The following is a 25509-nucleotide window of genomic DNA, read 5'->3' as shown; positions in this document are numbered from 1 at the left end:
ACAGGTGTCACAAACCACTATGAAGACAGTTTTAGTGCACTTAAAATGTTATATATGTCCTTTAATAATAACATAAACAACACTTGAGTACTAATCAAAAGCAGGGGACTTCTCTGTCTTGTATATGCCTGGAAGTGGATGAGTCATCACTGACAATGGAAGCTCTTTTTCTGGTAACAATTTTCAACATTATCTGTACAATGTTCTGGGCTTCCCAAGTGGTTCAGTAGTAGAGAACTCACCCTCCAATGAAGGAGATGTCTTCCCTGGGTCGGGAAGATCCCCTGCAGAAGGGAATGGCTACCCACTTCAGTATTCTTGCCTGGAGAATCCCATGGACAGAGGAGCCTGACAGGCTACAGTCCATGGGGTTGCAAAAGAGTTGGACACAACTGAATGAATAAACAACAATAGGTTTTGACAGGGAAATTTGGTGATGTTTAGAACTGGTTGAAATAATCCAAGCTTTCAAGATAATCTCATTATGACTTCATGACTTGTCTCTTGCTTCCTACTGCTCATATTATTTTCTGCCTAGAACAAGAAGTTTAAAATTAGAAATGATATGGAAGTGTTCATCAGGTAATTATCACCTCTTTGAATTTCTTCCCTTAATATCTAGTCTCTATTCAAGCAGAACTGTTAACTCACCAAAAACACCATTTTCCCCATAATTTATTCATATTTCATTTTACTTTTTGGTTCATTTAAAAGAGGGAATAATATATGAACTAGCTCAGAAGAAAAAAAAATATATATATATATATTTCCGGCCATGAGGAAAGTGAGGGGAAAGTGTAAAAACATTTGTAATCCTCTCAAAGTGATTTATGCTCTTTGTGATGGCCTCAAAACTTAAGAATTTTGTGTTTCAAAGTGTTCCACCTGTGTTCTGAATTACATCCCAACCTTTTCTCAGAAACTAAAGATATTTCCTTTCCTGTATCTTTTACCTCTTGCTGTTTATTTGATTCTTCCAATCAGCATTTAAATTGACCAACCTTCTCAAACCTGAAAATCATCACATTTATCAAACAAATAGTAATGGGAGCAAAACACCAAAATTCTCGTCCCTCAATAATTATTGCTTGTCTGCTTTCTTCCATTTACAGCTCAATTTCCTGAAAACTATGTACTCAAGTCCACCTTTTCATCACTTACTTACTTCTCAGTACATTTCTTATCCCCTACTTTCCTGACTTCCTCACCTCACTAAAGTCACCAATGACCTCTATATTATGAACACTATTGAAGCATTTTGTCTGAAGATTACAAGAGCTCTTTATCCACATATTATACCATTGATCAATCTTTCTGAGACATAAAGTTGTTTAGGTTCTCCACTGTATTTCTACAGTTTCTTCTGTTAGGTAGTTAGAATGGGAAAAGAGTTCAGAATGGCAGTGGCTAAAAGACAAGGAAGGGAAAAGCCCATGAAAATAGAACAAAGAAAGGTCTGAGGACCTGAGAGAGGACCTCAGGTAAAACAAACAGCACTCCTGGCTGCCCAATTTATATAGGGCAGGCCCAGGGGGAGGAGAAAAAACATATAAAAAGAAGAGCCAAAGGGCCTGGGGTCTCTCTTCTCTTTGCGTCTTTTGGGTCAGCATGCCCTCAAGCCTTTCCTTTACTTTCTAATTAAAACTGAGCTGTAACACTGGTCCATCACTTCAAATTTTTGTTATGACGAGACAGAACCAAGGAAATTACACACTCCCCTAACACTTCTAAGTCTTCTTTTGCTGGCTAATAATAGATCCATGGTGCTTCAATCATCAGATCAGATCAGATCAGTCGCTCAGTCATGTCCGACTCTTTGCGACTCCATGAATTGCAGCACGCCAGGCCTCCCTGTCCATCACCAACTCCCAGAGTTCACTCAGACTCACGTCCATCGAGTCAGTGATGCCATCCAGCCATCTCATCCTCTGTCGTCCCCTTCTCCTCCTGCCCCCAATCCCTCCCAGCATCAGAGTCTTTTCCAATGAGTCAACTCTTCGCGTGAGGTGGCCAAAGTACTGGAGTTTCAGCTTTAGCATCATTCCTTCCAAAGAAATCCCAGGGCTGATCTCCTTCAGAATAGATACAACAGATCCTCAAATGTTGTTTAAAAATTTAAAGTAGAAACAAAGATTTATTATTATACTTTATGATGCCTTAATTGCCAAGTATCTGTTTTGCAAACAAATTCTTGGTCTAGGGACAGCCATTCTCTATAATTACAGATACACAGTAACACCCAATGTCTTTTGATCAATTCAACCATTTCAAGTCAGATTCATGATATGCCTTACTAACTAAAACACTCATAAATTGAGGATCAAGATGAAAGTTCTTCAAATAATTTCTCATATGAATTTAAAATAATGGTTTAAAAATGATATGAGTAAAATTAGTTTTGAAAAAATAGATAAGATCTAATTTTGGACTCCCGATTTGGGATGGGATAACTATTTTTTTCTCCACAGAAAATTTTCTTTATTTCTCTTTCTGTGGTAACACATGCTGCCCCTGTGGACCTAGAGGAAGGATAACTGACCTAAGCTTGAGTAATCATACATTATGATCCCCCTTATCCCCAAGGTCACTTTTAGTTATCCAAATGACGGTAATTATCCCAATTCCTGGTATTAATGTCCCTTTATCGTTTCCTCCCCTTGAAACTGTAATGTGCTTCTGACCATTGCTCGCTTGCTGCGTCACTTCAGTGGTGTCTGACTCTGTGTGACCCCATGGACTGCAGCCTACCAGGCTTCTCCATCCATGGGATTTTCCGGGCAACAGTACTGGAGTGGGGTGCCATTGCCTTCTCCATTCTGACCATTAGACTATGCCAAATTGATAGGATGTCACTTCCATGATTACTTTAGGTAAGATAACTTCCATCTTGCTAGAAAACTCTGTATTGATTCTCTCCATTGCTGGCATTGATGAGTAAGCCACACATGGCAGGGCCCACATGGCAAGGAAATGACAGCATCTTTCAGAAAGACAATGAGAAACTGAGAGCTTCCGTCCACCAACAGACTTCAAGGAAGTGAATCCAGCCAAATGCACTGTGATCTTTACAAAGTGAATCCTTCACCTCTTGTGCTATCACATGGCAGCACTGCCCTGGTCACAAGAGAAGAATGTCTGTTTACAAGAGAAGATATTAAATTCCATAATAAAATGCATAATTGACAAGTGGAGAAATGAAATACAAAGGGTAGAAGGAAAAAGAGAGAAGAAAGAATTTGGTAACTCTAAAAACCTAAGCACCTGCTCCCGACACTATGATCCTCCTAGTTGCTTTTGTTTCTGTTTCCCTTTTGTTGCTTCTGCGACAGACTTTCTCAGCATTTTTCCCATTTCCTAAATTAATCAATTTACTATACTGCTGACATTAGTTTGAACTGAGTTTCTCTTGAAACCAAAATAATACTAAACGTTGGTGATGAGCTAATGAAGAAAAAATAAGATGATAAGCATCCAGATTTTATAACTCTTCTCAAAGTTACTATATTTATGTGAAGTCAGAAAGCCTTACTGTTCCCTTAAGTACAAGTTTTTGCCCAAGAAATTTCGCCACTTATCACTGTGTGAATCAGATGAGTTTTTATCCAACTTCTCTATACTTCTGTTTTCTTTTCAGAAAATGGAGATAATATTACTTAACAGGGTTACTATTAGATTAAAATTAGTACACACCAATATCAGAAACAAAACAAGAACTAAATAAGTATTAGCTGGTATTATTATAAACTCTATCCCCTCCAAGAACACAAAAAATGTGATTCTCTCCATGGGAAGCATGCAACTTACTGAAGATTAGCATTGTGATGTCTATTATTTTTCCATCCTTTGGGATAAACTGTGGGCAAGTGACATAAGGTCTTTCCACTGGACCTGAGACTCAGGTCAGAGTGAAAAGACAGTGAAAATGAAAGTCGCTCAGTCGTGTCCAACTGTGACCCCATGGACTACACAGTCCATGCAATTCTCCAGGCCAGAATACTGCAGTGGGTAGCATTTTCCTTCTCCAGGGGATCTTCCCAACCCAGGGATCAATCCCAGGTCTCTTGCAGGCCAGAACAGAGTAGAAGACATACAAATTTGCATGTTTAATAAGCACCATTTTCTACACAGAAGAATAGTGTTTATGATTTGAAGACTTCCACATAAAGCTCCTTGAGGTTGAGGGTAGAAACTAATATATCGTGAACACATAAGGCTACATATTGAATAGCTTCACTTGCTTAAATAAAACATTTCTCAGTAAATGCTTTGTCCTATATATATTTAGTAAGTGGAAAAGTTAGAGGCAGAGGGAATGTGGGGGACAAAAAAAGAAAATGAGAGAACAGAGAAATTAATCTTTGCTGAATTTCATCCAAAGGTGTTTCAGTTCTCAGTTCAGTTCAGTCACTCAGTCATGTCCAACTCTTTGCAACCCCATGAATCACAGCACACCAGGCCTCCCTGTCCATCATCAACTGCTGGAGTCTACCCAAACCCATGTCCGTTGAGTCAGTGATGCCATCCAATGGCTTCATCCTCTGTTATCCCCTTCTCCTCCGGCCTTCAATCTTTCCCAGCATCAGGGTCTTTTCAAATGAGTCAGCTCTTCGCATCAGGTGGACAAAGTATTGGAGTTTCACCTTCAACATCAGTCCTTCCAGTGAACACCCAGGACTGATCTCCTTTAGGATGGACTGGTTGGATCTCCTTGTAGTCCAAGGGACTCTCAAGAGACTTCTCCAACACCACAGTTCAAAAGCATCAATTCTTCGGCGCTCAGCTTTCTTTATAGTCCGACTCTCACATCCATACTTGACTACTGGAAAAACCATAACCTTGACTAGATGGACCAAGAGTGTTTATCTATCTACAAACCTTCCAACCTCTCTGAGATGGGTATGATGACAATCAATTATGTTTGCCCTGCTGTTCCTATTTAATAAGGATTTCATTGATATATAACCATTTACATGAAAAACATTTAACTAAAAACAACGTTGTAAAAATTCATCTGGAAGAAAATATTTACTTTCCAACTAGTTTTACTTTAGCAGGCCAGAATAATCCTAATACCAGAACCTGACAAAGAAATTGCCAAATGTATTTGTGCAGGCATGTATATTAAAATACTACTAAGATTGCTGAGAGAAATATCAATAACCTCGATATGCAGATGACACCACCCTTATGGCAGAAAGTGAAGAGGAGCAAAAGAGCCTCTTGATTAAAGTTAAAGAGAGTGAAAAGGTTGGCTTAAAGCTCAACATTCAGAAAACTAAGATCATGGCATCTGGTCCCATCACTTCATGGGAAGTAGTTGGGAAACCGTGGAAACAGTGTCCGACTTTATTTTTCTGGGCTCCAAAATCACTGCAGATGGTGACTGTAGCCATGAAATTAAAAGATGCTTACTCCTTGGAAGGAAAGTTATGACCAACCTAGATAGCCTATTAAAAAGCAGAGACATTACTTTTCCAACAAAGGTCCATCTAGTCAAGGCTATGGTTTTTCCATTGGTCATGTATGGATGTGAGACTTGGACTGTGAAGAAAGCTGAGTACCAAAGAATTGATGCTTTTGAAGTGTGGTGTTGGAGAAGACTCTTGAGAGTCCCTTAAACTGCAAGGAGATCCAACAAGTCCATTCTAAAGGAGATCAGTCCTGGATGTTCACTGGAAGGACTGATTCTGAAGCTGAAACTCCAGTACTTTGGCCACCTCATGCGAAGAGTTGACTCATTGGAAAAGACCCTGATGCTGGGAGGGATTGGGGGCAGGAGTAGAAGGGAATGACAGAGGATGAGATGGCTGGATAGCATCACTGAGTTTGAGTAGACTCTGGGAGCTGGTGATGGACAGGGAGGCCTGGCGTGCTACAATTCATGGGGTCACAAAGAGTTGGACACAACTGAGCAACTGAACTGAACTGAACAGATCCATATACTTCATAAACTGAGAAAAAATAAGAAAATATGGTGAAACAATCCAACAATATCTACAAAGTTTAATACACCATGACTAAATAGGATCTATACCAAAGATTCAGCTTGGTTTAATTTTCAAAAATTAATCAATACAATTAACCATATTTAAAAAAGGAAGAAGGGAATTCCTTGGTGGTCCAGTGGTTAGGACTCCATAATTCTACTGCAAGGGGTCTAGCTTTGATCCCTAGTCATGGAACTAAGCCACATGGCCAAAAAAATTAAAAATAAGGATAAATAAAAATAGGAAGAAAAACATACATTCATTTCAGTAGAACCAGACAGATCAGTTAAAATTCAGTATCTATTTATTATTATAATTGTCAACACACTGGAAACAGAATGGAGCTTCCTTAATCTGATAAAGAGTATCTATGAAAAATAAGGAATATGTCAAGGCTGTATATTGTCACCCTGCTTATCTAACTTATATGCAGAGTATACATGAGAAACGCTACCTGGATGAAGCTCAAGCTGGAATTAAGATCACCGGGAGAAATATTAATAACCTCAGATATGCAGATGACACCACCCTTAAGGCAGAAAGTGAAGAAGAACTAAAGAGCCTCTTGATGAAAGTGAAAGAGAAGAGTGAAAAAGTTGGCTTAAAACTCAACATTCAGACAACTAAGATCATGGCATCTGGTGGCACCACTTCATGGCAAATAGATGGAGAAACAGCAGAAACAGTGACAAGACTATATTTTGGGGCTCCAAAATCACTGAAGAAGGTGACTGCAGCCATGAAGTTAAATGATGCTTACTCCTTGGGAGAAAAGTTATAACCAACCTAGACAGCATATTAAAAAGCACAGACATTACTTTGCCAACAAAGGTCCATCTAGTTAAACCTATGATTTTTCCAGTAATCATGTATGGATGTGAGAGTTGGGACTATAAAGAAAGCTGAGTGCTGAAGATTTGATGCTTTTAAACTGTGGTGTTGGAGAAGACTCTTGAGAGTCTCTTGGACTGCAATGAGATCCAGCCAGTCCATCATAAAGGAAATCAGACCTGAATATGCACTGGAAGGACCAATGTTGAAGCTGAAATTCCAATACTTTGACCACCTGATGTGAATAGCTGACTCATTTGAAAAGACCCTGATGCTGGGAAAGATTGAAGGCTGGAGGAGAAGGGGATAACAGAGGATGAGGCCATTGGATGGCATCACCGACTCAATGGACATGAGTTTGAGTAAACCCCAGGAGTTGCTGATGGATAGGGAGGCCTGGTGTGTTGCTGTCCATGGGGTCGCAAAGAGTCAGACACGACTGAGTGACAGAACTGAACTGATGAAAAAATCTGTAACCAGTGTTATGTGTGTGCTTTTTAAGTCGCTCAGTCATGTCCAATTCTTTGCCATCCACTGGGCTGCAGCCCACCAGACTCCTCTGTCCATGGAATTCTCCAGGCAAAAATACTGGAGTGGGTTGCTGTGTCCTCCTCCAGGGCATCTTCCCAATCCAGGGATGGAAACTGCATCTCTTAAGTCACCTACATTGGCAGGCAGATTCTTTACCACCAGTGCCACCTGGGAAGCCCTACCAATGTTATATATAATGGTAAAATACTCAGCTCTTTCTCTATAGTCTGGAAAAAGACAAGGATGATGCTCTCTTCTATAAACTTTCATTAACATTGTACTGGAGGCCCAGCTATTGCAATAGGGCAATAAAATAAAATGAATATAAATACTGAAAATGAAGGACTGCCATGCCTATTTCCAGAGAACATAATTGTTTATGTAGAAAATATTAAATTATCTATAAAACAAGCAGTAGAAGTAACAAATAAATTTAGCAAGTTTGAAGACTGCATAGTATATAACACATATATATGGAATTTAAAAAGATGGTAATGGTGATCCTATATGCAAGGCAGCAAAAGAGACACAGATGTAAAGAACAGACTTTTTGGACTCTGTGGGAGAAGGTGAGGGTGGGATGATTTGAGATAATAGCATTGAAACATGTATATTACCATATGTAAAACAGATGACCAGTGCAAGTTCAATACTTGAAGCAGGGCGCTCAAAGCCGGTGTTCTGGGACAAACTAGGATGGAGTGGGGAGGGAGGTGGCTGGGGGGTTCAGGATGGCAGGACACATGTGCACCCGTGGCTGATTAATGTTGATGTATGGCAAAAGCCATCACAATATTGTAAAGTAATTATCCTCCAATTAAAATAAATTAATTACTTAAAAAAATATGCATACCCTGGGGCCAAACTTGAGTCTCCTGCATTGTGGGCAGATTCTTTACTATCTGTGCCACCAGGAAAGCCTACAGTGGAATGCTACTCATCTATAAAAAGGAAAAATTAGTGACTCAGGGGATGTTTTAAAAGATGTATTCATCTGTCAAACTCACTGAATTCTTTAAATGGATACAGTTTATTGTAGGCCATAAAACTGATTAAAAAAAAAAACTTTTTAATTAGTTTCTTTAAATGGGTTGTGATTTGAGTTCTCAGATTTCTCCAAAAATATTGTCAGATAAATGGCCTGTTGGACCATTAAAACTCTAAAACACTTAATTTGCAATATTATGCTTTAAATACAAAGGAGGTTTGCATGCTAAGTGGCTTCAGCTGTGTCTGATTCTTTGTGACCCTATGGATTGTAGCTCTCCAGGCTCCTATGTCCATGGGATTCTCCAGGCAAGAATACTGGACTGGGTTTCTACATCCTCCTCAGGGGCTCTTCCCGACCCAGGATTGAACCCACATCTCCTGCATTGCAGGAGGATTCTTTACACACTGAGCCACCTGGGAAGCCCACAAAGGACCTGCTACCAAATAAATTAAAAGTGAGAGAATTTTTCATTAGCAAACTTTCTCTATAAGAAATATCAAAGGAAGTCTTTCAGGATGAAATGAAAAGACATTAGACAGTAACTCAAATCCACATGTAAAATGAAGAGCACCAGTAGAAGTTAATATATGCTGCTGCTGCTAAGTCACTTCAGTCGTGTCTGACTCTGTGTGACCCCATGGACGGCAGCACACCAGCCTCCCCCGTCCCTGGGATTCTCCAGGCAAGAACACTGGAGTGGGTTGCCATTTCCTTCTCCAATGCATGAAAGTGAAAAGTGAAAGTGAAGTCGCTCAGTCGTGTCTGACTCTTAGCGACCCCATGGACTGCAGCCTACCAGGCTCCTCCATCCATGGGATTTGCCAGGCAAGAGTACTGGAGTGGGGCACCATTGCCTTCTCCGAGTTAATACATAGGTAAATGTAAAATAAAGTTCAATGTATATTTTATAACTCTTTGTTCCCTCAATCTGATTTAAAAGATAACTGTTTATCAAACTGTTTTGATTGACTTATGCTGTATCAATATGTAAATTGTTAGTATAAAGAGTAAGGAAGTATGGAGCAAAGCTTCTGTATGACATTAAAATTAAGTTGGTATGGACCTACATCACACTCAACAGTGAAAAGCTTAAAGCCTTCTTCTAAACATGGGAACAAGACAAGAATGCCCACTCTCACCACTTCTATTGCACACAGTACTGAAAATCTTAGCCACAGCAATCAGACAGGGAAAAGAAATAAAAGGCATATAAGTTGGAAGGGAAGAAATAAAACTGTCTCTATTTGCAGATGACATGATACTTTATAGAGAAAACTTTAAAGTCTCCACCCAAAAGATATTAGAGCTACTAAATGAATTCAGCAAAGTTGAAAATACAAGATTAATATACAGAAATGTGCTACTTTTCTATACTCTAATAATGAACAATCAAAAAGAAAGTAAAAAATAATCCAGTTTAAAATCACATCAAAAAGAATAAAATACCTAGGAATAAACTTAACCAAGTAGTTGTAGGACCTATGCTCATAGAAGTGTAAAATACTGATGAAGGAAACTGAAAATGATGTAAAAAATAGAAAACGATCTCACATTCTTCCATTGGAAGAATATTGTTAAAATTGCCATACTACCCAAAGCAATCTACATATTAATGCATGACATCTTTCCCATAACATTTTTCATAGGAGTAGAACAAATATACCTAAAATGTACATGGAACCACCACAGATCCTGAGTTGCCAAAGCAGTCTTGTGAAAAAAACAACAAAGCTGAAGCTTATCACCTGCCCAGATCTCAGACTATACTACAAAGCTACAGTAAGCAAAACAGCATGGTACTGATACATAAACTGATGGAACAGACTAGAAAGCCCAAAAATAAACCTACATACCTATGGTCAACTAATCTATGACAAAGGAGGCAAGAATATACAATGGAGAAAAGACAGTCTCTTCAATAAGTGGTGTTGGGAAAACTGGACAGGTATATGTAAAAGAATGAGATTAAGAAATTTCCTCATACCATGTACAACAATAAACTCAAAATGAATTAAAGACCTAAATGTAAGACATGACACCATAAAACTCTTAGAAGAAAACAAAGGCAGGACATTTTATGACATAAACCATACTAATATTTTTTTATTCTATCCCTTAAGGCAAAATAAATAAGAGTAAAAAAATTTTAAATGGGACCTAATTACATTTTAAAGCTTTGGTACGGAAAAGGAAACCAATGAAAAAATGAAAAGACAACCTTCAGAACAGGAGAAAATATTTGTAAATGATGATTGAAAGGGGGTTAATATCTCAAGTATATAAATTAGCTCATACAACACACATACAACTCAATATCAAAAAACAAACAACCCAATCAGAAAATGGGCAGAAGAACTGCATAGATATTTTTCCAAAGATGACATACAGTCACATAAAAAGATGCTCCATGTCTCTACTTATTAGAGAAATGCACATAAACACAATAAAATATCACTTCATGCCTGTCAGAGTGGCTATCATCAAAAAATATATATACAAATAACAAATATTGGATAGGATATGGAGAAAAAAGGAACATGCATATACTGTTGGGAATATAAAAAAAACATAAGCTTACTCTATGCTATCCATAAGAAACATTCTTTAGATTGAAAGACACAAATAGGGTACAATTAATAAGATGATATTGTAAACAATACTCAAAAGAGTGAGAGTGACCATACTAACATGAAACAAAGTAGACTTTTAGATAAAAATTGTTACTAGAATAAAGGCAAAGAATGACAAATTAAAATGATAAAATAATCAATACACAAGAAAGGCATAATACCTTTTTAAAATACATGCACTTACCAACAGAGTCCCAAAATACATGAAGCACACAGTGACAGCACTAAATGGAAAAAAATTCAATTTAATACTAATACCTGGAGACTTCAATATCAAACTTTCAATAATGTGTAGAAAAACTAGACAGAAGATAAGCAAGGAACTACCACTGAACACCAACTAGACCTAATAGACACCCAATCAACAAGGGAAGAATAAACATTCTTCTCCAGTATACACAGAACACTGTACGGGGCAGACCATCTATTAGGTCAGAAAACTAAGTTAAACAATTTTAAAGAACTGAAATGATGACCAAGTATGTTCTCCAGCCACAATGGAACGAAACTAGAATTACCTAAAGAAATATGGGAAACTCACAAATAAGCGGAATTAAACAATATATATTTTAATAAACAATGATCAAAAAGATATCACAAGAGAATTTAGAAAATGCTTTATTTATTTTCCATTATGGTTTTTCATAAGATATTGATTACAGTTCCTTGTGCTATAGAGTAGAACCTTATTGTTTATTTTATATGTAGTAGTTTGTATCTGCTAATCCCAAACTCCTATTTCTCCTCTACCCCATTCCCACTTTGGTAACCATAAGTTTGTTTTCTATATCTGTGAGTTTGATTCCGTTTCATAAATAAGTTCATTTGTGTCATATTTCATATAAGCGATATCATATTTGTGTTTCTTTTTCTGACTTACTCCACTTTTGTATGATAATTTCTCTAGGTCCATCCCAGTTGCTGCAGATGGCATTATTTCATTCATTTTTATGGCTGAGTAGTATTCCATAGTACATATGCGTGTGTGTGTGGTGTATACACACCACATCTTCTTTATTCATTCATCTGCTGATGGACATTTAGGTTGTTTCCATGTCTTGGCTATTGTAAATAGTGCTGCTATAAACACTGAAGTGCAAGTGTATTTTTAAATTATAGTTTTCTCAGGATATATTCCCAAGAGTGGGACTGCTGCACATGACAATCCTATTTTTAGTTTAGAGAAAACTCCATACTATTTACCATAGTGTTTGCACCAATTTACATTCCCACCAACACTGTAGGAAATTCTCTTTTTGTCATACCCTCTCCAACATTTGTGGCTCAACATTCCTAACCCTTCAGTTCATTCAGTCCCTCAATTGTGTCCACCTCTCTGCAGGTGGACACAACTGACTGCAGACTGCCAGGTGGACCCCACAGACTGCAGCATGCCAGGCCTGCCTGTTCATCACCAACTCCCAGAGTTTACTCAAACTCATGTCCATTGAGTTAGTGATGCCATCCAACCATCTCATCCTCTGTCGTCCCTTCTCCTCCCACCTTCAGTCTTTCCCAGAATCAGGGTCTTTTCAAATGAGTCAGTTCTTCACATCAGGTCGCCAAAGTATTGGAGTTTTCAGCTTCAACATCAGTCCTTCCAAGTGCATATTCAGAGCTGATTTCCTTTAGGATGGACTGGTTGGATCTCCTTGCAGTCCAAGGGACTCTCAAGAGTCCTCTCCAACACCACAGTTCAAAAGCATCAATTCTTTGGCGCTCAGCTTTCTTTATAGTCCAACTCCTCACATCCATACCTGACTACTGGAAAAACCATAGCTTTGACTAGATGCACCTTTGTTGGCAAAGTAATGTCTGTGCTTTTTAATATGCTGTCTAGGTTGGTCATAACTTTTCTTTCAAGGAGTAAGCGTCTTTTAAATTCATGGCTGTAATCACCATCTGCAATGATTTTGGAGGCCCCCAAAATAAAGTCTGTCACTGGTTCCATTGTTTCCCTGTCTATTTGCCATGAAGTGATGCGACCAGATAGATGCCTTGATCTTAAGTTTTCTGAATGTTGAGTTTTAAGCCAACTTTTTCACTTTCCTCTTTCACTTTCATCAAGAGGCTCTTTAGTTCTTCTTCACTTTCTGCCATAAGCGTGGTGTCATCTGTATATCTGAGGTTATTGATATTTCTCCCGGCAATCTTGATTCCAGCTTGTGCTTCATCCAGCCCAGCGTTTCTTATGATGCACTCTGCGTGTAAGTTAAATAAGCAGGGTGGCAATATACAACCTTGACACACTCCTTTTCCTATTTGGAACCAGTCTGTTGTTCCATGTCCAGTTCTAACTGTTGCTTCCTGACCAGCGTATAGGTTTCTCAAGAGGCAGGTCAGGTGGTCTGGTACTCCCATCTCTTTCAGAATTTTCCACAGTTTATTGTGATTATTAGTTGGCCATAAGAAGAACAAAGTTCTTACACAATCCTAGAAAATGGATGAACCTTGAAATCATATGCTAAAAGAATGAATCCAAACACAAAAGGCTACAATTATATGGTTCTATTTATATAAAGTGTTTAGAATAAGCAGAACCATAGAGACAAAAAGTAGAAAAGTGTTTGCCAGGGACTGGGGTTTAGGAGGATAAAGAATACTGCCAATGACTATGGGACTTTGGAGGGTGATGATGAAAATATTCTGGAATTGATAATATTAATTGATACATTATTATTTGTTGAACAAACATTAAATGATTATATTAGTGGATACAAAACTTTGTGAATATACTGAAAGCCACTGACTATACACTTACAAAGGCAAAGTGTCACCCCATCCCTTTTATTTTAAATAACATATTAATATCTTAATACAGCAGTCATATTTTTGCATCCTTAATCTTAAAAAGGCAACCCAAATAGATGAGCTTTATATTCTACAAAGCCTAGGTTTGTCCTTATTTAGTATATAAAAAACAATCAGTAAATACTGGGTGAATATTTTAAAGAATAAATTAATATTTCTGTATTATGTATCAAATAATATTTCTGTATTATGTATCAAGGACATTCTTTTCCAGGATTTTATATATTACTGAATTTATTTGGAAACCAATGATTACTGAAACAACTGTTTGTTTTTTTTTTTTTTTCTTTTTCCCAAATAAGAACTTCACGATGTAACTCTGCTTTAAAAAATTACTTAAGATTTAGGTCAGTGATGAAGTAACCACATAAGAAGCTCTGAAAGGAAAAGTAGAGAAAATAACCAAATGTTTTCCACTTGTGTGGGTGGCAGAGGTAAGGTTAGAGTGTCCAGATTTTCCTTCTCAGGCTATTATCCAGCTACTCCTACTTTTAAAAAAGAGTAATTTGATAGTTATAAAAATGACAAAAGTTGTAATGCAGTGAAACCTGGATGATTATTTGAGAAGCTTATTATTAAGGAAAAGCAATAGGAAAAAAATAAAGATTTTTGTATTAACAGTTCTGTCAATATTATTTATTCTTTTCCTACCTCAATGAAAAAACGTTTAGTGACTCCCTAGGCTCTGAAATAGACTTGCTCCCCAAGAATGTTTAGTCAGATCAGATAAAATGTACTCCCAGTTCTTATCCCCAAACCTCTTCCTGAACTAGCTACTGGCACTTATTTCAGTCAATATTATTGCGTTCCCTTATTGCTGACCTTAAGATCTTGCTATTTCTCATTTTGAAAAGGAATATAAAATGATCATTATATAAGGGAGCATTATGCAAAATTCTCATTTTTTAAAAATCTTTGTTGAGAATACCTCTACTGTCCTGTGAGATGAGGATGTCCTGGGAAACAGGTCACAGGGATTATTATCTAGACCAGATCTGATCATAGCAACTCTAGGCTTTGCTATCTGTGTGCCTAGTCGCTTAGTAATGTCCTACCTAATCTGTGCAACCCTTGGGAATGTAGCCTGCCAGGCTCCTCTGTCCACGGGAATTTTCTGGCAAGAATACTGGAGTGGGCTGCCATTTTCCTTCTCCAGGTGGTCTTTCCGACCCAGGGATTGAACCCATGTCTCCTGTGTCTTCTGCACTGCAGGCAGATTCTTTACCCACTGAGCCATCAGGCTTTGCTATATATTCATAAATTCATTCATAAATCAAGTTATGAGTCTGAGTGCAGAAAAGGTTCAGAAACTCTGTACAAGGAAGAATCAGGCATCATAGAAGCTTTTGGTCCACTGCCTTACTTAACTCAGCTAGTCCATCACCAGGTACATCTTTTACCAAAGGTCAATACAAGAAGCATAAGTGAAGTAATCCAGGTTCTCTGCTAACTGCCTTTTTCTCTGAATGCCTAGTATTTCTGGGCATCTGATCCATGCCTGTACCCCCAAGCCCATGGGGACACACACGTGTGTGCTCAGTTGTGTCTGACTCTGGGTGATCCCTTGGACTGTACCCCCTAGACTCCTCTGTCCATGGAATTTTCCAGGCAAGAATACAAAAGTGGGTTGCCATTTCCTCCTCCAGAAGATCTTCCCAACCTAGGGATTCAATCTGTATCTCTTGCATCTCCTGCATTGGCAGACAGATTCTTTACCACTGGTAACATCTGAGAAGCCCATGGGAAGTAATTATTAAATGCTGGTTAAACAAGGGATTGCCTATTTTGCCTATAAAAACTCTAATCAGAACTGCATTAACATATTTCTAAGAAACTGAGTGAAATAACAAATGTGAAATCCTCTGGTCCAAGACCTACATCATGACAAGCCTGAACTGGATGTTTCAGAGTTTAAGAAAAAGTGATTTTTTTCTAGTTTTATTGAGATATAATTGGTATACAAAAACTGCACATAATTAATGCATACAATTGGTGAGATTTGACATATGTAAACCCTCGTGGTACAATCACCACAGTCCAGATAATAATTATATTCATCATCCCCAAAAGTTTCCTGTGTCTCTTTTTTGTTTATTGTTTGTGTGTGTGTCTTTTCAATAAGAATAGTTAACATGAGATCTGCTGCTGCTGCTAAGTCACGTCAGTCGTGTCCGACTCTATGCGACCCCATAGACGGCAGCCCACCAGGCTCCCCCGTCCCTGGGATTCTCCAGGCAAGAACACTGGAGTGGGTTGCCATTTCCTTCTCCAATAACAGGAGATCTACCCTCAATAAAATTTTAAGTATATAACATTTCATTGTTAACTACAGGCACAATGTTGTACAGTGGGTATCTGAAACTTACTCACTTGGTATAACTTGACTTTATATCCATTGAACCACTCCTCATGTCCTCCTATTCCCATCCCATGATAATCACCGCTCTACTATATACCTCTATAACTTTGACCATTTTAGATGCTTCATGTAAGTGGAAACATTCAGTAGTTGTCCTGTGACTGACAATTTACTTAGCATAATGACTTCCAGGTCCATCAACAGATGAATGTATGAAGAAAAAGTGGTGTATACACACAATGGAATATTATTCAGGCTTTAAAAAGAAGAAACCCTGCTATCCGTGACAATATGAATGCACTGGTAAGATCATGTAATTTAAATGTTTTAAAAATTCTTCAATAACATATCAAACAAGCAAACAATGAATATCAAACAAACTGAAGTATTAAACAAACTGAAACTTAAATGGTAATCAAAATAAATTCAAGAGGAAGGATTTTTTTGCTCTAAATAATAAGAAATAGAACGAGTTTTACATATGACTATAGAGGATATTTTGATATAACTGGGTCTTTATTTCTTCTTTTCCACCTTTTATTTTTTCTTTTCTTTCTTTCTGTTTTTCTTCATTCCATCCATCCATCCTTCCTTTTTTTCTACAGGATCATTTGATACTGGCTTCTTACTTATATAATTAATTTGTCAAAATACCTACTGAATATACTAAAGAGGGAACAAAATAAGGAATCTAACACATTAGGAATTCTAATGGGATGAAGAAAATAAAAACAGGAATTCTACCTAAGGAACTGTGACATAGACTTTTCTTAGGAATGAATAATAAAACCTAATAAATATTCAGTTCAGTTCAGTTCAGTTCAGTCGCTCAGTCATGTCCGACTCTTTGCGACCCCATGAATCGCAGCATACCAGGCCTCCCTGTCCAACACTAACTCCCGGAGTTCACTCAGACTCACGTCCATTGAGTCAGTGATGCCATCCAGACATCTCATCCTCTGTCGTCCCCTTCTCCTCCTGCCCCCAATCCCTCCCAGCATCAGGGTCTTTTTCAGTGAGACAACTCTTCGCATGAGGTGGCCAAAGTACTGGAGTTTCAGCTTTAGTATCATTCCTTCCAAAGAAATCCCAGGACTGATCTCCTTCAGAATGGACTGGAGTATTAGATACAACAATTTGTCCTGATGTCAATTCTCACCAACAGTTATATTCGGTTGAGAATTTAAAATTTGGTCAAAACTTGTTAAGAGCAATCTGAATTTAGTGTTTTGAAGAAAGCAACAAGGAAAACAAGACATATAAAAGTTCCTTAAAGAATGTATTTCTTAAGTATTATGAAACCTCTAATAAAGACAGTGAAAGAAGAATGAATGAATAAAAGTGAAAGTTATGAAAAGTGAAAGGAATGAAAGTGAAAGAAGAAACTGTTTAATTCACTGCATAAGACATTGGGGCATAATATTTAACCTCTACTTAAAATGACAATGTGAAAAACAAAGTTTATGAAAAAGTCATACATTAACGGGCTTCTTAGAAATTCATTTCTGAAATGTATCTAGTTTGAATTTTAATTTCTAATTTCACATTGCAGAAATGTAATGGACTCAAATGCTTCCTATACCCTGCAGGTAAAAATTTTACGTTTAAATATTTTTATTCTTCAGTAAATTACCAAACCACAATTTAATGTAAACTTGAGAGACATAATCATTTCTAGAAATGAAAACAATGATCTCTAAACTGAGAGCTATGGGATTTGGGTGGATTATTCAAAAGCTTAGACTTAACTATGAAGGTTAACAAGTGAAAACTAAATCTAAAAGGCTTATGCTAGCTTTCTAAAATTTTGAATTGAAACTTTTTCACGAAAAAATTTAAAGGTTACAGGAATTTATGCCTAAAATAATTCTCTGGAATAGAGCTTGGAAACCAGATTTAGCAGCTAGGAAAAAAGGAAAAAACCGCTCTATGTTGCCAAATGAAATAGAAATGGTTATTAAAAACAAAAAGCTGATGCTTGAAAATTTCCTTTCCTAATTAAACATTTAAATATTTCTCAAACCAAACCTCTAAATCCTGAATGGATTACAAAATGAAATTTGCATTTATTATTTCCTACTGAGCATTGTTCCTAGAGATAAATAGATTGGCTAACTTTTAATTCCAAAGAAAGCATTTTTACTTCAGCAAATCTTTAGTTGTGCAAATTTTTCCAACTTCTCATTGAGATATGATCCTTATGTCCTGAAAAACATGAATAAATTTATGCTTAAAAATGTACATCTTCTATTAATATGAATCTTGGAGACAGTATATTTTCTCAATGTTATTATTTACCCCAAAATACCTAATGACAGCATATTGTAAAGATCAAGTGTAATCATATACTTTTTTATCTTAATATTTCCTGCACTGTTACATTTCAATCTTGCTTTTAACAAGAATGATTCCATGTTTGGAATGAAAAGACCATGTAAGTAGGGTTACGTCTGTTCAAACACAGGCCAGTATTTATTTAACAGTGATATTAAAAGTTACCATTAGTTGTGTGCTAAATTTTTACAAACTTTATTTTTCATTTAATCTTCACACATACACAAAAAATATGGCTATGAGGGAATGAGAGTCACAAGTCAGTGGCAAGAGATGAGGGACTTAAGAGACTGCTTTTTGTTTAGGAGACACTTGTTTAAAAGCTCATAGGACTTAGGATGTATAATCAGGCATACAGGAAGTCACTCCCATCCTAGAGGAGAATGTACCATAATTTTTGGAGCCTCTCAGGGACCTAAGGCCACAAATCAACCAATTTTCTCACATTCACAAGTGTGGCAAGCCCCTCCAAGAGAAGATCTTATCTTAACATGAAAGGAAGAGGAGGCGACATAAAAGAAAAAAAATTAAAATTTTACCAGTCTCTTAAAGGCTGTGTTGGCCCAGGATAGTTTAAAATCTCCAGGGCCCCAGCTACAAGGGGAGTCCACACCCACTGCCAACCATTCCCCACAGGCCTCCACCAGGTGCCTGAGAGGAAGACTGGAGGCAAGAGCAAGGCAAAGCATTGGGTGTGTCAGCTGTGCAGATGAGCAACACTGCCAAGATTAGAGGGGGAAGTGGGGGAACCAAAAGAAGCCTATCTGACCTTGGGCCCTGACAGTTCCAAGCAGTCACTTGACCACAGGCTTGAATGCTACTGGCACTGTGGACACCTCCAGTACAAATGGAAAACCACTTGCTCTTGAAGGAAGAGCAAGAAACCTACAACTGCCAGACTTGATAATGAAATGCCTTACTACACAAAGCAAGATTTAATGCAATCCCTATCACATTACCCATGACATTTTTCATAGAAATAGAACAAATAATCCTAAAATGTATATGTAACAGCAAAAGACCCAGAATTGCTGAAGCAAACCAGAGGAAAGAGAACTAAGCTAGAAATAGAACTCTCCCAGGCTTCAAACAATATTACAAATCTATGGTAATCAAAACAGCATGGTATTTGGCACAAAAGACACACAGACTGATGGAACAGAATAGAGAAGCCAGAAATAAACTCACAGACCTACAATTAATCTTCAACAAAGGAGAGAAGCATACACATAGAAAAAAGACAGTCTCTTCAGCAAGTGATGACGGGAAAACTGGACAACCTCATGTAAATCAATGAAATTAGAACATTCTCTCACACTATATACAAAAATAGACTCAAAATGGTTTAGAGACTTTAATGTAAGATATGATACCATGAAACTCCTGGAAGAGAACATAGGCAAAACATTCTCTGGCATATATCATAGTAATGTTTTCCTAGATCACTCTTCTAAGGCAAAAGAAATAAAAGCAAAAATAAATAAATGAGATCTAACCAAGCTTATAAGCTTTTGCCAGCAGAGGAAACCACAAAGTGAAAAAACAACCTGTGGAATGCAGAGAAATATTTGCAAACAATGCAATCAACAATGGTTTATTTCTAAATTATACAAACAACTCATACAACTCAATATCAAACAAAAACAAAAACAAAAAAATATCCTAATCAAAAAATGGGCAGAAGCTCTAAATAGATATTCTCCAAAGAAAAAATGCCTAATGGTCAACAGGCACTGAAAAGATTCTCAAGACCACTAATTATTGTTGTTGTTCAGTTGTTCAGTTGTGTCTGACTCTGTGACTCCATGGACTACAGCATGCCAGGCATCCCTGTTGTATCTACTAGAGTTTGTTGAAACTGATGTCAATTGAGGTGATGATATCATCCAACCATACCATCCTGTGCCACCCTCTTCTCCTCCTGCCCTCAGTCTTTCCCACCATCAGGGTCTTTGCCAATGAGTTGGCTCTTTGCATCGAATGGCCAAAGTATTGGAGCTTCAGCTTCAGCATCAGTCCTTCCAATGAATATTCAGGGTTGATTTCCTTTAAGATTGACTAGTTTGACCTCCATGCAGTCCAAGGGACTCTCCAGAGTCCTCTCCAGCACCACACAGTTTGAAAGCATCAATTCTTTGGCATTCAGCCTTCTTTATGGTCCAACTATCACAGTCATACATGACTACTGGAAAAAACATACCATTGACTATACAGACCTTTAGGAATGCAAAACAAAAACATGAGGTATCACCTCACACCAGTCAGAATGGCCAGCATAAAAAAATTTACAACTAACAAATGCTGAAGAGGATGTGGAGAAACAGGAACCCTGCTACACTGTTGGTGTGACTGCAAATACACATGGAGGTTCCTTTAAAAAGTAAAAACACAGCTACCGTATGAACCAGCAATCCTCAGTTCAGTTCAGTCACTCAGCCATGTCAGACTCTGATTGCATGGACTGCAGCATTGCAGGCTTCCCTGTCCATGACCAACTCCCACAGCTTGCTCAAACTCATGTCCATTGAGTCAGTGATGCCATCCAAACATCTCATCCTCTGTCATCCCCTTTTCCTCCTGCCTTCAATCTTACCCAGTATCAGGGTTTTTTCCAAGGAGTCAGTTCTTTGCATCAGGTGGCCAAAGTATTGGAGCTTCAGCATCAGTCCTTCTGATGAATACTCAGGACTGATTTCCTTTAGGATGGACTGGTTGGATCTCCTTGCAGTCCAAGGGACTCTCAAGAGTCTTTTCCAACACCACATTTCAAAAGCATCAATTCTTCAGTGCTCAGCTTTCTTTATAGTCCAATGCTCACATCCATACATGACTACTGGAAAAACCGCAGCTTTGACTAGATGGACCTTTGCTGGAAGAGTAATGTCTCTGTTTTTTTAATATGCTGTCTAGGTTGGTCATAGTTTTTCTTTCAAGGAGCAAGCGTCTTTTAATTTCATGTCTGCAGTCACCATCTGCAGTAATTCTGGAGCCCAAGAAAATAAAGTCTGTCACTGTTTCCACTGTTTCCCCATCTATCTGCCATGAAGTGATGGGAACAGATGACATGATCTTAGCTTTCTGAACGTTGAGTTTTAAGCAGCTTTTTCAGTCTCTTCTTTCACTTTCATCAAGAGTCTCTTTAGTTCTTCTTCATTTTCTGCCATAAGGGTGGTGTCATCTGCATGTCTGAGGTTATTTACACTTCTCCTGGCAATCTTGATTCCAGCCTGTGCTTCACCCAGCCCAGCATGTCTCATGATGCACTCTCCATATAATAAGCAGGGTGACAATATACAGCCTTGACATACTCCTTTCCCTATTTGGAATCAGTCTGTTATTCCATGTCCAGTTCTGTTGCTTCTTGACCTGCCTACAGATTTCTCAGGAGGCAGGTAAGGTGGTCTGTCTGGTACTCCCATCTCTTTAAGAATTTTCCATAGTTTGGTTTGATCCACACAGTCAAAGGCTTTGGCATAGTCAATAAAGCAGAAGTAGATGTTTTTTTTTTTTTTTCTGGAACTCTCTTGCTTTTTTGATGATCCAGTGGATATTGGCAATTTGATCTCTGGTTCCTCTACCTTTTCTATACTCATCTTGAACATCTGGAAGTTCTCAGTTCACATACTGTTGAAGCCTAGCTTGGAAGGATTTTGAGCATTACTTTGCTAGTGTGTGAGATGAGTGCAAATGTGCAGTAGTTTGAACATTCTTTGGCATTGCCTTCCTTTGGGATTGCAATGAAAACTGACCTTTTCCAGTCCTGTGACCACTGCTGAGTTTTCCAAATTTGCTGGCATATTGAGTGCAGCACTTTAACAGCATCATCTACCAACCTAGACAGCATATTAAAAAGCAGAGATATCACTTTGTCAACAAAGGTCCGTCTAGTCAAGGCTATGGTTTTTCCGGTCAAATGTGGTCATATATGGATGTGAGAGTTGGACTATAAAGAAAGCTGAGTGCCGAAGAATTGATGCTTTTGAACCGTGGTGCTAGAGAATACTCTTGAGAGTCCTCTGGACTGCAAGGAGATCCAACCAGTCCATCCTAAAGGAGATCAGTCCTGGGTGTTCATTGGAAGGACTGATGTTTGAAGCTAAAACTCCAATTCTTTGGCCACCTGATTCGAAGAGCTGACTCATTTGAAAAGACCCTGATGCCGGGAAAGATTGAGGGCAGGAGAAGGGGACAACAGAGGACAAGATGGTTGGAAGGCATCACCGACTCAATGGACATGGGTTTGGGTGGACTCCAGGAGTTGGTGATGGACAGGGAGGCCTGGTGTGCTGTTGTTCATGGGGTCGCAAAGAGTCAGACAGGACTGAGCGACTGAACTGAACTGAACTTAGGATATGAAATAGCTCATCTGGAATTCCATCACTTCCACTAGCTTTGTTCATAATGATACTTCCTAAGGCCCACTTGACTTTGCAATCCAGGATGTCTGGCTCTAGGTGAGTGATCACACCATCGTGGTTATCTGGGTCATGAAGATCTTTTTTGTATAGTTCTTCTGTGTATTCTTGCCACCTCTTCTTAATATTTTCTGCTTCTTTTAGGTACTCCTGGGCATATATTCAAAGAAGACAAAAACTCTAATTTGAAAAGATACAGGCACCCCAATGTTCACAGCAGCACAATTTACAATTACCAAAATATGGAAATAACCTAAGTGTCCATCAACAGATGAAAGGATAAAGTTTTATATATGTGTAATATATATAAACTATATATATATATTATATTTATAAAACTATGTATCTAATTATAATATATATACACATACACACATATACACAACTTATATATACACTACTCAGCCATAAAAAAATGAAATATTGCCATTTGGAGCAACATTCTTGGACCTAGAGAATATTATACTAAGGGAAGTAAGTCAGACAAAGACAAATATATGATATCACTTATATGTGGAATCTAAAAAATAATACAAATAAATCTATTCACAAAACAGAAACACACTCACAGACATAGAAAACAAACTTATGGTTACCAAAGGGTAAAGGGAGGTGGGAATGGAGTAAATTATGAATGTAGGATTAACAGAAATACACTACAATATATAAAATACACTACAATATATAAAATAAATAAACATCATGGATTTAATGTATAGCACAGGAAACTACATCAATATCTTATAATAACCTATAATAGAAAATATTCTGAAATATATACATATATATAACTGAGTCACTTTGCTATACACCTGAAACTAACACAATATTTTAAATCAACTACACTTCAACAAAAAGAAAAAAAGAAATGTCTCTGACCAGTGGTAGAAGTGCCCCCAATCAAAGGCAAAAGTTCACTGCCTCTGGGGAAGAAACTGGTAGAAAACCTTGCCCCATCACAACAACCCGCTCTGACACTGGGTAAAGCCACCAACACAAGACACACACATATGTAAGTATCTTGAGCCTTACACCAAGTAACAAGTAAGAACTGGCTTCTGCCAGGGGTGGGCCAGGACAGCTGAGATCCCCCATGAGGCAAAGTCTACTTAAAGGTGAGGGTGCAGCAAGAACGTGGGGAAACACACCCCAGCACCGCAGCTCTTACACTCAGAGCAAGGTGGCTTCAATCTACCACCAGAGAAACGTGACACTTGTGGGTTACCCATTACTACTACTACTACTAAGTCGCTTCAGTTGTGTCCGACTCTGTGCGACCTCACAGACAGCAGCCCACCAGGCTCCGCCATCCCTGGGATTCTCCAGGCAAGAACACTGGAGTGGGTTGCCATTTCCTTTAGGAACTAAATTAACAAAATCTCAGACCCAGCTCAACTACGGACTGGACTGACATCAGGGTTAAATCTTCTTTTTGAAAAACACCACTAAGAAAAGAAAAAGAAAAAAAAAAAGAAAAGAAAAAGATAAGCTACCCACGGAGAGAAAATATTTGCTTAATACATATCTGACAAATAGCTTGTCTCCAGAATATAGGGGGGGGGGGGAAACTTGTTCGAGAACAGCAATAAAAAACAAAAAAGAATCTGTCCCACCTCCAAAAATAAAATGGTCCATAGATTCAGACACTTCACTAAGTACATGAAAAGATATAGACTATCCACAGGTAACTTGTTTCCACTAAACTCATTAAAATGGCTCAATTATCAAGTGCTGATAAAGGTTGTGTTACAATGCTGGTGAAAATGCAAAATACTATAGTTGATTTTGGAAAGGTATGGCATCCTCTTAAAATGTTAAATATATACTTAATACACAAGCAAGCCATTACATTTCTAGGTATTCAACCATGAAATAAAACACATTCACACAGAGACATGTATCCAAATATTTATAACAATTTTTTTCCTTAACAGCCAAAACAGGAAACAAACCAAATGTCTATAAACTAGTGAACAGTTAAACAGTACATAGCATATTCATACAATGAAATCATGTTCATGCTCAGTCACTTAGTAATATCTGACTCTTTGCAACCCCATGGACTGTAGCCCACCAGACTCCAGAGTCCATGGGATTTTTCAAGCAAGAATACTAGAGTGGGTTGCCATTTCCTTCTCCAGGGGGTCTTCCCTACCCAAAGATTGAACCTGCATCTCCTGCATTGGCAATATAATACTATTCAGTAATTAAGAGAGGAAATACTAATACATACAGGAACATGAGAGAATATTATGGTAAGTGAAACAAGTGACATGCGAAAAGATTACATACTATTTCACTGCAGTGAGAACAGATTCTAGGAAAGGTAAATTATAGTGATGGGAGGAAAGATCAGTGGTTACTGGGAGATGACGTAGAAAAGGGAATCATCCACAATAGGACACAGGGTAATTCTTCAATAATGGAATTATTCTAATATTTTGATTGTGGTAGTGGTTTCCACACAGGTTTCTAAGTATTCATCAAAATATATTGAACTTACAGTGGGGTACGTTTTATTGAATGTAAATTATACTTTAGGCTTCCCTGGTGGCTCAGTGGTAAAGAACCTGCCTGTCAATGCAAGAGACTCGGGTTTGATCCCTGAGCTGGGAAGATT

This window comes from Bos taurus, chromosome 14 (genome assembly GCF_002263795.3).
Source record: "Bos taurus isolate L1 Dominette 01449 registration number 42190680 breed Hereford chromosome 14, ARS-UCD2.0, whole genome shotgun sequence".
In the NCBI taxonomy this organism is placed as follows: domain Eukaryota; kingdom Metazoa; phylum Chordata; class Mammalia; order Artiodactyla; family Bovidae; genus Bos; species Bos taurus.
The sequence above is the reverse complement of the archived record's forward strand: the minus strand, read 5'-3'. Positions refer to the sequence as shown.